Source organism: Cucumis melo, chromosome 7 (assembly GCF_025177605.1).
Source record: "Cucumis melo cultivar AY chromosome 7, USDA_Cmelo_AY_1.0, whole genome shotgun sequence".
Lineage (NCBI taxonomy): Eukaryota > Viridiplantae > Streptophyta > Magnoliopsida > Cucurbitales > Cucurbitaceae > Cucumis > Cucumis melo.
The window spans coordinates 22462898-22474766 of record NC_066863.1 but is presented as its reverse complement, the minus strand read 5'-3'; the positions used below and the strand labels follow the sequence as shown (position 1 = coordinate 22474766).

At 30.4% G+C, this 11869-nt stretch overlaps 1 pseudogene; it reads left to right on the top strand.

The window, feature by feature from the left end:
* The first annotated feature begins 6223 nt into the window (after positions 1-6223).
* On the top strand, positions 6224-10882 carry LOC103493241 (ABC transporter G family member 31-like; annotated as a pseudogene).
* The last annotated feature ends 987 nt before the right edge of the window (positions 10883-11869 follow it).

Genomic DNA, 11869 nt, shown 5'->3' with positions numbered 1-11869 from the left:
TAAGATCGTTTCAGGATCATGCGATCCTTTTCTATCAGATAGGAAGGGTTGTTGCACAAAATGTACTTCTAAGTAATTGCTCCATAGATCCTATATCTATCTATATGAAGAAGAAATCATGTAACGAAGGAGGTTCTTATTTGTACAACTGGTACTTCGAACTTCAAACGAGCATGAAGAAATTAATGATACTTCTTTATGTTTTGATTTGTTCTGCCGAATTGGTCGTTCAAGACCTTTGGTCTCTACCCGGACCCGATGAAAAAAATGGGATCTATGGACTCGTTGAGAATGATTCTAATCTAGTTCATGGCCTATTAGAAGTAGAAGGCACTCTGTTGGGATCCTCACGGACAGAAAAAGATTGCAGTCGATTTGATAATGATCGAGTGACATTGCTTCTTCGGCCCGAACCCAGGAATCCCTTAGATATGATACAAAATGGATCTTGTTCTATCGTTGATCAGAGATTTCTCTATCAACAATACGAATCGGAGTTTGAAGAAGGGGAAGGAGTCCTCGACCCGCAACAGATAGAGATAGAGGAGGATTTCTTCAATCACATAGTTCGGGCTCTTAGAATATGGTGCCCTTGGGGCTTTCTATTTGATTGTATCAAAAGGCTCAATGAATTGGGATTTCCCTATTGGGCTAGGTCATTTCGGGGCAAACGGATCATTTATGATAAAGAGGATGAGCTTCAAGAGAATGATTTGGAGTTCTTGCAGAGTGGAACCGTGCAGTACCAGACACGAAATAGATCTTCCAAAGTACAAGGCTTTTTTCGAATAAGCCAATTCATTTGGGATCCTGCAGATCCACTCTTTTTCCTATTCAAAGATCATCCTTTTGTCTCTGTGTTTTCACATCGAGAATTCTTTGGAGATGAAGAGATGTCAAAGTGGCTGCTTTCTTCCCCAAATATATTGGTCTATATCTCTACATAAACTCTTGTTTATCAAGAATACGCAAGAAAAGTACTTCGGATTGTTGATTCATCGCCAGAGATGGCTTAGAACCAATAGTTCATTATCTAATGGATTTTTCCGTTCTAATACTCCATCCGAGAGTTATCAGTATTTATCAAATCTGTTCCTATCTAAGGGAACACTATTGGATCAAATGACAAAGACATTGTTGAGAAAAAGATGACTTTTCCCGGATGAAATGGTTGTTGCTATCTGTTACAATAACGAATCATTGGTTTAACTGAATAACTAAATAAAATAGATAGACCCCTCTCTTCGTCTTAGGTCGATGGATCTTCTCCATTGAAAGATCCCCTATATGGATAATACACATTCCAGTTCAACGAGCCTAATTCTAATTGTTTTGTTCCGAAGCAAACCACGGGGCGGTTCGTCCTATTCAGATATTCACGACCAAGAAACACTGGATTCTCTTTGGGGTAGGCCCTGAAAGGAGAAGGAAGGCTGGAATGCCAATAGGCCTCTATTATTGAATTCACCCGACCCGATAGTACCCCATTTTTGGAACGTCCAGTGCCAAAGTCACTGAATGGGTAAGTCGCCAATCCCTAAAACATTAGATAGAGAAGATCGCCAAGATTTCGTGATCCGCTGCCGAACTTATTCCTTCCAATTCAACGGGCATTCTCAACATTATGCCTTGAAGAGGACTCGAACCTCCACGCTCTTTAGCACAAGATTTTGAGTCTCGCGTGTCTACCATTTCACCACCAAGGCATCTTGAAAGCAGAAACATAAACGTACTCCTATCAATGTGGAAAATATACCGGATTAGTCGATCGGTACATGTCTCGTTTGAAGATTCATCCACTATAATCCTATTTATATAATATCTATTATATCCATAATAAATATATATTAAATATTATATATTTATATAGAGAGGATACATATAGTCGGAATTTCCATTTAGGAACTTTTAGTGATTGAAGAAGGAAAGAGAAGACGACTACTTTAGTTTTGTGCTTTACTAGATAAGGTATACCAACAGAAAAGCCTATTTGAGAATGTTTACAATGAAAGTTACCAAAGATCTTCGTTTCTCAAACTCTAGCTTGTCCACAAATAAAATACAGTAAGTCGTTCCTAGATCCATGTGATTTACTAGTGCATTCGATTTGCATTGGGTTATGGTGGAGTTTTTAACCGTTTCATGTCATGATTTTGACTCCAAAAATTTACTAGAATTGGGTAGGTATCCCAAAGAAAAGAAGTATTACTAATTTCTTGATTTTGTATGGGAAAATAGGAAAATTTTCATATGTAATTCATCTACAAAGATAAGACATTAATGATGAACCAAATCAAGTGGCCAATTACAAACAATACAAACAATAATGAGGAAAGGAAAACGATTCTATTTTTGAATTATTAATAATATAGGGCCTCAACCTCTGGGCGAGCATATTGAATCACCTCTCCTTCCGAAAGAGATTCTGTAAAGATGGATAGAATTTATAAGGGTTAAAAAAGTCACAAAATCTTGTTATGAAATATCGGCATATCTTAGGATATTTATGAAATATTATTAGTGTAATATGCAAATTTTCTGGGTAGTTTTGATATTCCGCATTAATTTTTTTAATAAAGTCAATGTAGAGACTGTGAAAAACTTTAAACCTCTAATTTCAAGGTGGATTTTAATTATAGGTAAACAATTAAATATTATTTTGAAAGAAGAAACATTACAAATTTTAAGATACAGTGAAAAATGGGAAAGATTAATAATTAAACTAAAATATAAAATAATAATAAAAGTCAATTAGGTTTTCTTGATCAAAAGAAGAAAATAAAAGTAGAAACTAGGCTAAGGATGTAGAAAAAATTAATTTCGTACACAGAGTATTATTTGTATTATTTCTGTGGTTCAATTACGATTTCTAATACATAATATTTGTATTTATAGAATTTTTAGCTATTATACAGTCCTTGTGTATGGGGTTTAGCTTTTCGAATTTTGTCGTAAATTCAAATCAACCTTCCAATTTTCTAATAAAAAACCTCTTTTTGAGAACCCAACTAAGTCCAAAATCTAATTAATTAAGCACACAAAAGTCACTAACCGTAAATTGACAATTTCAAATCTAACCTTAATTTTAATATACAAATATACAAATATGTGAATTTTATCGGCACTTTTCCCCTTTTTTTCTAAATTAATTATATCTAATTAAATTTTATAAACAAATATTATCTTATCTTTTTAGAATGTTGTCTTTTCAAAAATATTACAAAGCAACAAAGTTCAGAAATCCACGATGTAAAATACCAAAAATGCTCCGTTAACAACATAAAGATTTGTTTATTGTTTGGTACGCCATTTTTCAATCCTACGTTAATTTAGTTACGTTCAAATTTGGTGGGGACCCAAATCTAAATATATTTTTTTCAAAATTTGGTACATTTTTTTTTTAATTCTTTTAGTATACGATCGTTTAGATTTCTCTAGACGATAATTTATTTTTTTTTACACGATTGTTTACATTTGACTACTCCATTTTTTTTAAGATCCTTTATACATGATATTTTATTTTTTTCTACAAAATCGTTTACTTTTTTACATGTTTACGTTTGGCTACTCCAATTTAAATAAATTTTTTTTAAAATTCTTTATACACGATCTTCTAGATTTTGCTATTTTTACAAAAAAAAAATAGGAAAAGAAGAAATACAATGAAAATAAATCGTAGAAAAAAAGAAGGAAAAAGAAAAAAGATAATTGAAAGAAATTGCACCAAAAAAAGAAAAAAGATGATGGAAAGAAATTGGAGAAGAAAAAAAAGGAGAAGAAGAAAGATGATGAAAGAAATTGCAAGAGAAAGACGATCAAGAGAAAAAAAAAAAGATGAAAGGACAAACCTGAAATATTTAAATAATAGCTAATTTTATGGATTTTATCGTAAATCGTTTGGTGTTTTGTTATATTTATGAAATGTTCCCTTTTTTAAATTACATATATTAGTTTTTATATATATATATATATATTAATATATTAGACTTCCTATTCTTTTAGGGGTAGATAAATAATCTTTTATATAAGAAAGAAGGGAGGATACAAAAGGATCACATCCAAATATACTTGAGAGAATGACATGGAAATAAAGATTAGAGTTATAGGAGATGAATATACGAATAGATACGGTGATCAAAAAATTTTTGGATGTTCGAAATTTCAAGAAAGCGGATCATCAACTCCTCCTTAATAAGGTTTTGGCTATCTATCATCAAGATAATTTCAATCTACTCTCTCAAATCAAACACCATCTTCATAGGTATATATAAATATATTTTGAACATTATTTTGAGTAGGTTATCAAACGATTTATAATAATTAAACTTTTAAAAAAGTTATACACTAAAACTATTACGTGATTATAATAGTCTATGTTTGAAATTTGAGGTTGAAATTAAATTATTTTAATTGAATTATAATATTAAAATAGAGAGTGATGATTTTTTATTTATCATAATAGACCAGGAGTGGAATTAGCTCAGGTTGAAGTGAGATTTGAGAATTTGAAAATTGGAGTGGATGTTTAGATGCGTTCAAAGATCTTTACCGACTAATTAATTTTGGACTATTCTCTCTTTTTCTTTTAATCTTTTATTTTTACATATTAAGTATTATTATATATATTGTATATTATTCTTTTGTTTGATTTTCTTATATATTGATTTTATTGTACATGTTTTAATTTTGGAGAAAGTCCTAACAACATTAAGAATTATTAAATCTAAAAGATATCCATTGACCATTTTGAACAACGTTAGTGGCATCATCAAATCTGGAAGGTACGGATCACATCATCACTTTGATTTATAAAACTATATCTTATTCATACATTTTATCGTTAATATATAAATACAAAATAACCTCTCTAAGGAACATCTAAAATTCTCATACAATAATAATAATAATAAAGATAGTTAAAAATGTGGTGACTATAAATTAATATATTTTTTCAAGTAGATATTATTTAGTTTATAGAAACTTGTGAATTATTTTATTTCCTAACGTGAAATTGTAGGATGATATTACTGTTAGGTCCTCCAAGTTCTGGAAAATCAACTTTGGTTCAAGCTCTTGTTGGAAAACTTAATGGAAACTTAAAAATCAATGTATAACCCTTCAACTTATTTAAATTTTTTAGAGCAACTATTTTAATTTCTTCGATATTTTAAATTTATAAAACTCTAATGTGGTGAATACATAGTAAACATATTTATTAAATTCTTTTAATTATGTTATATTAATTAATATTGTTTTTATAATTATGATACATTAGTTATAATGGACTAATGTTGATGAATTTTGCGTCCAAAGAACTTGTGTATACATAAGTCGATCGGACAATCTCTTAGCTGATTTAATTGTTAGAGAAACTTTTGACTTTGTTGCTAGATGTCAAGCGAACCCTTTACAAGTTTGTGTATTTTAAGTTTGTTCTTAATTTCATAATATTTGGACGAAACGTATATATAGTAATTAACTCTCTAATCTATTCGTGTACGAAACGTAAAAGAGTTGGATTACTTAGAAAATAAATGAGGATACGACCTAATCCGGATATTGATGCATTCATGAGAATGAATATACTCATCGTTAATTTATATTAAATTATTAAATAATACCTTCAACTTCGTCCCTCTTGTCAACATTCTAAAACTACTCTCGTGAGAGTAGAAAATCTTTGGTTGAAAAATATATTTTGCACGGTGATTAAAATGATTGATTATGGAACACATTTCAAAGTATATATTTTAGAAACAAATTAGAATGAAAGTGAAGGATATGTTTTATAATTTAGTGTTTAATATATAACAATGACTATATATCGGATATTGCAATCTAATACTTCTTTTGTTTATGATAACTTGTTCAGGCAACATCAATTGGTGGGAAAGAGGAAAGTATTTTAAGTGATTGTGTATTGAAAATTCTTGGTCTTGATGGACGCTCACGAATAATAGTGGGTGATCATATGATTCATAGAATCTCTGACGATCAAAGGAAAACGAGTTACTACAGGTGTGTTTAATGAATCGTGTAAATCTTTATGTCAATTGTTTACATTTTTCCAATGTTATTAAACTTTTTTTTTTGTTGGTTGGGTGTTAGGAGAAATGATTGTTGTTCCTAGAAAAATTCTTTTGATGAATGAGATATCAACCGGACTTGATAGCTCAACAATATATCAAATAGTAAAAATGTATAGGAAAATTTTGTTCGTGAAATGGAAGCAATTGTATTCATGGCTCTTCTATCACTTCCTCCTGAGACATTCGAACTATTTGATGATATAGTATTGTTATCCGATGGATATTTGGTGCATCAAGGCCCTCAAGAAGGAGCCTTAGATTTTTTCAATGCTTTAGGTTTTCAATTACCACCTTGCAAGGGAATTGCTGATTTTTTTTACAAGAGGTACGTAGTTAAGAATTAATATTTCTATTGAATTATATATTTAGTTTTTGAAAATCAAATAGTTATTAAACAAAACAACAATTGTAGGTGACATCGAAAAAGGATTAAGCACAATTTTAGGCGGATCCATCTCAACCGTACACTTTTGTATGTGCTTCAGAATTTGCTGAAGCATTCAAAAATTCAAAGTTTGGAAAGAATTTGAAGTTAGAGCTTAATTATTCTTATGACAAATCTCAAACACATCTTTTAGCTTTGGCCAAAACCAAATTTGCAGCCTCAAAATGGAAGCTTTTTAGAGCTTGCTTTCCTAGAGAATGACTTTTGATAAGCCGTCATAAATTTCTTTACGTTTTTAGGACATGTCAGATGGTGTTTGTTGGATTTGTGACATGATCTACAATGTTTTTAGGCACAAGGACACACCCAAAATATAAAAATAATGGCAACCTTGTCTCTTCTATGGGTTAGTCTACATAATATTTAATGGCTTCTCCGAGCTACCTCTAATGATATCTCGGTTGCCTGTATTTTACAAAGAAAGAGACAATTTGTTTTATCCAACATGGACATGGTCCATAAGCAGTTGGATTTTACGTGTCCCTTATTCTATACTTGAAGTCGTGGCTTGGGCTTGTGTTGTGTATTACACAGTCGGTTTTGTTCCAAGCATACAAAGGTATATGTATATATCATCCATTACTTTTGATTATTTTAGAATCATTTGCCTAAAACTAATATTACTAACTTTATATTAAAATGATGAATTAAAATTTTCAGGTTCTTTCAATCCATGTTATTGCCCTTTTCATCTCATCAAATGACATTGGAGCTATTTCGTATGATAACATCCATAACAAAGGATATGGTAGTTGTCAATACATTTGGTTCAGCTGCCTTATTAATCATATTTTGTTCGGTGGATTTATCCAACCAAAAGGTAATACTATCTTAATTATATCATTTTAACTAAGTGAGATTATTACATAAGTAATTAATAAATTAAATTAATTTTAATTTCAGCAATGATTAAGCCACGGTGGTCATGGGGTTATTGGGTGTCCCCATTAACTACTTATGGCCAACGTGCAATTTCTGTTAATGAATTTACTGCTACAAGGTGGATGGAGATACACACATATGTATTAATTAAAATTTTATAATATAATATATTTGTATTATTAATATTTGACTTAATTTGGTAAATTGATATTTTGCAGACATCAACATCATTGTTTGGAAATAATGAAACTGTTAGATACAACATTCTTCACTCAGTATCCCTAGCAGCAACTATTGGTATTGGTTGGGTGTAGGTGTCTTGTTCCTTTATGCGATCCTTTTCAATGTTGTCCCTACCTTCGCTTTGACTTATCTTCATTGCAGTATATCTTTAACTTTTCATAAATTCTATTCTTTATAGAAAATCTTTAAAATTTCGTATGTAAATTAGGACATGAATTGCAGTGTGATAGTAATGATCTAACTTTTAATTTGTCACTAATTGCTAAATTATTTTAAGCTCTAATTTCTGTTAGAAATGTTTTCCTAATTTTGTTGTCCTTTCGTTATTTGCAGCTTTAAGAAAAACCCAAACTATAATCCCTCTTGAAGATGCCAATCTTGCTGAAGTTAATGGTAAGTCATAATTCCAATAGATATGCCTCTGGAGAGAGGCCTTATTTATGTACTAGTTTTGTGTGTGTTTTTTTTAACAATTATGTGTTAATTTAATTTGTTAAGGTTCAGAAGACAGTATAACACCATCACCATCAGTTACAACAAGGAAGAAAGAAAAAGGAATGATTCTTCCTTTCAAACCATTAGCAATGACTTTTCACGATGTTAGTTATTTTGTTGATACTCCAGAAGTTATTTTGTTGATACTCCAAAGGTTTTAAAAATCCTTAACTACATTTGTATGATATGATTATTTGTGTATTTTAAGTTCTTTAATTTTCATTTTTTTTTAACAGAAAATGAAAGAAAATGGATTATCAATAGGAGAAAAGAAGTTGTAGTTGTTATCAAATGTGAGTGGTGTGTTTCGTCCTGGTGTTCTAACAGCATTAGTTGGTGCAAGTGGAGCAGGAAAAACAACATTAATGGATGTTCTAGCTAGAAGAAAAACTGATGGTTATATTGAAGGTGATATTAGAATTTCAGGTCATCCCAAAGACCAAAATAGCTTTGCTAGAATATCGGGATATGATAAGCAAAATGATACTCATTCTCCTCAAGTCACTGCAGAAGAAACCCTCCGCCCTCTTCGTCTTCCTAACAAAATTACTAAACAAAAATGAAAGGTAAATTTGATTTCACGACTCTTTTTTGTCTATGCTTTTCTTGTCGATTTTGTAATGTTAGATTAATCGATTTAGGAGTTTGTTGAAGAAGTAATGAGTTTAGTTGAGTTAGACACACTTAAACATGCTTTGGTTGACGTTCCTGGTAGTAGGGGTTTATCAACAGAATAGAGGAAACGTTTAACCATTGCAGTTGAACTTGTTGAAAATCCTTCCATTATCTTCATGGATGAACCTACATCTGGACTCGATGCACGCATTGTAGCCATCGTAATGCGAGCTGCTCAAAATACAGTTGATACTGGAAGAACAATTATTTGTACTATACATCAACCTAGTATTGACATATTTGAGGCATTTGATGAGGTTAGTTGGTTATAATCTCATTTGAATCTTTTTAGCAACATACTTGGGAATATAGTAATTGGCATATTTTATGATTTGACTTTATTCTTGTGTAGCTAATTCTTATAAAATGGGGAGGAAAATTTATATATGGGAGAAAGTGAGGAACACATTCACAGATAATGATCGACTATTTTGAGGTAAACGTTTCAAAACTAACACATTTGGAACAGAAAATCACATTGTTTCTGTTTTGATTTTGATATAATGGATTAATGGTTGATTTTTTTGTAGGGAATTAGTGGAGTTACTCAAATACCAAAATCATACAATCCAGCTACTTGGATGTTAGAGGTTACAACACCGGCTTTTGAACAAAGAATTAGGAAAGATTTTGCTGACATTTACAAAAACTTAGAACAATATAAATATATTGAAGCTTCCATAAAACATTATAGTGTTCCAGCTGAGGGTGAAGAGCCATTAAAATTTGAATCAACTTATTCTCAAAATAAATTATCTCAATTCATGAGTTGCCTCTGCAAACAAAGAACTGTGTATTGGAGAAGTCCCCGTTACAATGCAATGAAACTCATTTTCACATTGATTGGTGCATTAATATTTGGATCAATATTTTGGAATATTGGTATGAAAAGGAATTCAACTCAAGAATTGTTCATTGTAATGGGAGCTCTTTATACTGCATGTTTATTCTTAGTAGTAAATAATGCTTCTTCAATACAACTAATTGTTTTCATTGAAAGAACAATATTCTTCCGTGAGAGAGCAGCTGGAATGTATTCTCCAATTGTTTATGCATTAACACAAGTAAGTAATTCGTTAATTTACTCTACACTGTTCATTTATAACAACAACCAATTCACTAATTAAGTTTTGTAACCACATTCAACAGGATCTAATAGAGATTCCATACATTGCTGCACAAACCATAATCTTTGGAGTTATCACATTTAATTGTTAATTTTGAAAGAAGTTTAGGTAAGATTTGATTTTGTTGTATTGATCAAAGTTTTGCAAAATTATTTTAAATGTTGGTTATATATAATTTTGGAAAATGATTTATTTTTTGCAGGGGAACTTCTACTTTATATCCTTTTCACGTTCTTTGACATTCACATATTTCAGTTGTTATGGTATGATCGCTGTTGGATTCACTTCTACACAACATATGGCAGCCATTGTTTCTTCTGCATTTTACTCTTTATGGAATCTCTTCAATGACTTTCTCATCCCTAAAACGGTAAAGAATTACTCATCTTTTAACGAAAAGAATGTCAGAAGTATCCTTAAAAGCTTTTTGGTTTTTGGTGGCTAGCACCCTTTCAGGAAATTCATTAGTTGTGAAAGATGAAATATTTGAAGGTTATTTATGACAATTTTCCATTTTAATGTCTGCAACGTTTAATTTGGTTTTGATATTTTTGTTTTGTTTTTGGATGGTAAACCAGAGTATTTCAGGTTGGTGGATTTGGTTTTACTATGTTTGCCCTGTTTCATGGACACTAAAGGAAATTATAAGTTCACAGCTTGGTGGTGATGCAGAGACGATGATTGAAGGACCTGTGAAGCAATATTTGGAAGTAAGCTTAGGATATGGTGATGGAATGATTGGAGTTTCAATGGCTTTGCCTTTTGCTTTCATCTTCCTTTTTTTCTCAATATATGCAACCTCACTTAACAACATATTCCTTTTCTTCTCAATCATTTCAAAATAAACAATTGGATTCTTTAAGTTTTACATTTTGTTTTTATATGTATTGATTTAATCAAAGTTGCATAGGAGAATATTATTCTTACATTATGAATTTAGTGATCTTTGAAAGGTTATATATTCTTAAAATAAAAATTAGTGTTACTGTTATCATTAACTCAGTGCTTCATCATATTAAAGTAAATCTTGTCATCCTCTCTTTAAAAAAAAAAAAGAAAAAAAATCCATTTATGCCCATATATTACGATGTTTAAATATAATTTTTTTAAAAATTTAAAATATATAAATTACAACAATTTTCAACTATTTTTAACTTTTTTTTAGCAAAAAAAAAAAATAAAAATATTAGAATGTAACAGTTGAGGATGTTACTCACTTAAAATAACACTTTGAAAAATTAAAAATAACGTTAAGTCTTAACAATTATAAAAATATTTCAAGATATTTACAAATATATTTATCAATGGATTAGTAATAAATTATAAAGTTTTTGCTATATTATATTATGGAATTTAAAGCAAATTTACTTATTTATAAATAATTAAAAAAATTGTAATAAGAAAAGAAAAACAATAATTGTATAATATTAGCTCCGCTCGTTTGGTGGCGTCACTACAAACGTGTGTATGTGAGAGTCGGTTGTGTGTGTGTGTGTTAATTTGAATAATCATATATAATTATATATTAAGCAAACATCGAATTGGAACAAACAAAATGCGACACGTATTAAAATTTAGTTTGACCATAAATTAACCATACCAATTTTTACTTTGTTATAAACAAAAATATTGAATTTTGAAAAGTTATTTAATTAGTAGTATTGCGAGGTTTTCGACATGTGGAACATTTGGATGAATTTGATCGGTTTCCAATTTTGTTTGTGGAGTGGTTTTAATTTTTTTTGGGCTCAATCCTTTCGGTTGGTTACACTCAGATTTGAGTTTTGTCTCTCTTTCTCACGTTAGATATAGTCAAAATTCACGGGTGTAATATCTTGCAAATAAGGGTTTGGTTGAGTATACCACATCACTTTTGCTTCTTCCTTACTCGAGGTGGCTTGTTCCCATGAATA